This window comes from Humulus lupulus, chromosome 4 (assembly GCF_963169125.1).
Source record: "Humulus lupulus chromosome 4, drHumLupu1.1, whole genome shotgun sequence".
Lineage (NCBI taxonomy): Eukaryota > Viridiplantae > Streptophyta > Magnoliopsida > Rosales > Cannabaceae > Humulus > Humulus lupulus.
In genome coordinates, this window is record NC_084796.1 from 77,191,888 (window position 1) to 77,195,444 (window position 3,557).

A 3,557-nucleotide genomic window follows, 5' to 3' on the forward strand; every position below is an offset into this window, starting at 1 on the left:
TTTTTTTTTTAAATGTAAGGTTCAGTAGCATAACAGCTATTTTTTCAATAAATCCTAAATTTACATAAGTAAATTACTAGCATTTGTATAGTACAAACTTGTGTTAGTGTGAGAATTTACATTAAAAGCATTGCAAACAAAACAAAAGGATCAAGAGCACAAACCTCAACCAGATGTGGAACTGAGAAATGTAGGTTTCAAGAGTAACCTTTCCAAGCCATCTACATATAAATTGTCAAAAGTATAACGTTAAAAAAATTAGAAGAATAAATGATCCTGATGTTTGAGCCTTTTTAAGGGTTAGACAATTTATATGGAGAAATTTCGGAACTGCTGGGTGAAGTTCCGCAAACTTATATAACCCTGGTAAAAAAAAAGAAGAGAAATTAAAGACAGAAAGAAGTGTCCTGTGAATCTATGCAAATGATTTATGTCATCACAATATTATCCATATTATTACTCATGTAGTTATAGGGATCCATGAGGTGTAGGGATGGAACTTGTTATATGAAACCTTGTCGAGCTTGTAAATGTACTCGAACCATAAATAACCAACCTACACAAAGGATCATGAATGAAGTGAGAAGAATATATATATATATATATATATAAAAGAGCCATAAAAATCATCACTGGCATTATATAAGCTCATGATACTAAAATTGTTGTCACATAAATGCTACTCACAAATACGGAAACAGCAACTACAATCCCTTTGATTGAAACTCTCCTTGGTTTCTGTTTCCTCCAATTTTTCCATCCACTTCTCAACCTAAGATAAAACAATATTGTTCAGCTAAAGAAACCAAAAGGAAAAATAATTATTAGACAGGCGAGCATGAACATTCAATGATTTACATTTGGATGACAATATGCATATATCATTCCAATGATCCATATATAACGATCAAGTCCAGATCTGAAATGCCACTCATGCAGCCGAGAGAGATCTGGCTTTGCAGGATCGGTATACCCTGCATGGTGCAGAATAAGGAAAGATATGAGATTACTTTAGTTTTAGTCTATTTTTTTATTTTTGGCGATAAAAAATCTATTGTTAGAAAATACATATGACACATTAAATGGAAATGAAATAAAAAAAAAATCACCTGAGTAAAACGTGCAAGACTAAAATCTTTTCTGATGTAATAGTAGGAAAAGTTGCCAAATCCAATCATCCAAACATATGCAGCAATAAAGACACGGATCACATTATATATCTCAGTTGCAGCAAAGTAATGATACATCAAAAATAGGACCTGTTAATGGGAAAAAAATAGTCATGGTCATAAGATATGGAAATTTTAATCAGAAACTGTTCGCAGAAATAAATTTTCAAAATAGGAATTTAATAATTTCAAGTAATGTAGGATCAAATAAGGTTTGCAGGCTTAGTTCTCAGAACTGAATACTTTTATGGTTCCAGACTCCTAGAATAATCAAAGAAAAAGAAATAAGATAAAAATGATTTATCTTTGTTATGGCCACATGAAACTTAGTGCCATTAATTCGATCAACCAAATATGAGTTTATATATGTATGAATATATATATATATATAGAGAGAGAGAGAGAGAGAGAGAAAACAGAGAGACAGAAAGTAAAATACTATATATATATATATCAAGAATCGGTGAAAGAAGGTGCAAAACAGAGGTTTGTGCTCTTGAATAATTAAAGCATTGCAAAGAATTTCAAACTACTAGGAATTAAAAGCTTATTGATGCTGCAAAGCAAAGCAAAGATAATTGGATGATTTAAGTTAATTACAACTTACTGAAGTACCTTTCTGATTGAAGTATATATGCTATCCTTTGCTGTACTTGGTTCTCATGTCTTGGTACACACAACACAATCAATCTGGGTAATGCAGCCACTTATTCCCTAATTTGTACAATGCTAGTTACGGAACATAAACTATATGATGAGAACTCACTACTAACACTTGTGTTTTATCAACCTTCATATAGCCTTTGATCAAAGTGAATCTGGTAAACCCCGTTTGATAACATCAGTTCATATAACTCTTTCAGTTTCTCCACTTTGCAAAGAGAATCAATTACAATACTATATGTACATACATCAGCTAAAATTTCAGAATCAATCATGTTGATTAGGAGTCTATGGGCTTCTTCAAAACTACCAAATTATATAAGCAAATTAATATCAATCACTTGAAACTTTAAAGAAGGACCCAATACCCTTGCCCAAAGACATGTTTCCTTTTCCTTTAGTTCTATCTCAGTCTACCAATGCCTAGGCCTGTTTACCATCCCAGACATACCAATTGTTTGAGCTGCTAGCTGCAATGACTGATTTATTATCATGAGTCATAGTCAGATCAAGAACAAAACCAAGGCAACAGTAGAGTGTGCGACTTAATGATCCAATATTGGTATCTAAATGCGTGTTACGCCAAGAACAAACAGGTTTCAAAGTTAGAGAGAAAACCTGAGAAACTAGAGGCTTCGATAGAGCGATATAGGCCAGAGCATGAGCGCCTTCTTCAATCCAAAGTCGCTTTCGCTTAATACATGCTTTATTGCCTCCCTGGCTATTTCTCCTCCCTGGCTATTTCTTCCTGCGATCTAGATAGATAACAATCCCACCAAAACCATAGTCAAAACCAACACTAACACAGCTCCATCCACAGATCATCACTGTGATCACTGAAACCAATTCGATAGTTTCCCCAGAAAATGCAGGCAAAATTGAATAAAATCCATAAATTTACTCAAAGCAAAATCAATCCCCAATTTCTATAAATCGTAATTAATAAACCAAGGCAGTCCTTTTTATATAATAAACTTTCCAAAAACCAAACAGAAGAAGAGTTGAAAAACCACATTGCTAATCAAAAAACTTACAAAACGATCGAACTGGAAGATTTTTCAGCGATCGATCGAAGCTTACAAGGAAATGGGTTTAGGTTTTGGCAAAAAGAATTGGGAACTTGGGATTGGAACTAGTATAAATGAATCGTGAGCTTGATAATAAGGTTATCATCACCAATTTCCGGCGATTAGATTGGCGGCGAAGTCACCGTCGGTGAGGAGAGCAAGTGGAGAAGATCTAGGATACTTCGTTCAGAGAGAGAGAAGAGTTTTTTTTTTTTGTATGAACAGGCTTTATAATTAGCCTTATTATATTTGTCAGCCCAATATTCAAAAGCCAATGGTATTATTTTTAAGATATTGACCCAATTTTTCAATAATAGCACTTTTCAAAAAGTGTAATTTTTTTAATGTGATATAAACTCTAAAATGTTGTAGTGTTGACTCGCTCAAAGTCAAACATAATGCCCCGTTGTGACTTTTCCCCGCTATCCAGCTCTAGGATCGCCTCGTGCCGAAAGTTACACATCACGGATATACCCACATACCACTGTGGTCTCAAAAATCATCACATATTAATACAGTTATGCCCAACATGGCCAAAATTACAATTATGCCCTTCTAACACAATCCGGGCCTACATGCATACTAATATACATAGTCATGCATCTCAAATAATCAAATAGTCACATAACACGCTTTAAATCATAACCATGCATTTAAC

The 3,557-nt window shown here is 33.8% G+C and overlaps 1 long non-coding RNA gene across 3 annotated transcripts; it reads right to left on the minus strand.

The window, feature by feature from the left end:
- Window positions 1–725: 725 nt before the first annotated feature.
- LOC133830576 (uncharacterized) lies at window positions 726–3,271 on the minus strand. Of its 3 annotated transcripts, none has more exons than XR_009892131.1 (6): window positions 2,867–3,261; window positions 2,451–2,587; window positions 1,785–2,311; window positions 1,110–1,259; window positions 859–974; window positions 726–772 (listed from the first exon to the last, which is right to left on the minus strand). It is a non-coding gene; the product is annotated as an uncharacterized LOC133830576 (long non-coding RNA). The 3 variants fall into 3 exon arrangements; XR_009892132.1 differs by having other exon boundaries at window positions 1,785–1,987; window positions 2,867–3,246; XR_009892130.1 differs by having other exon boundaries at window positions 1,785–2,587; window positions 2,867–3,271.
- Between the last annotated feature and the right edge of the window lie 286 nt (window positions 3,272–3,557).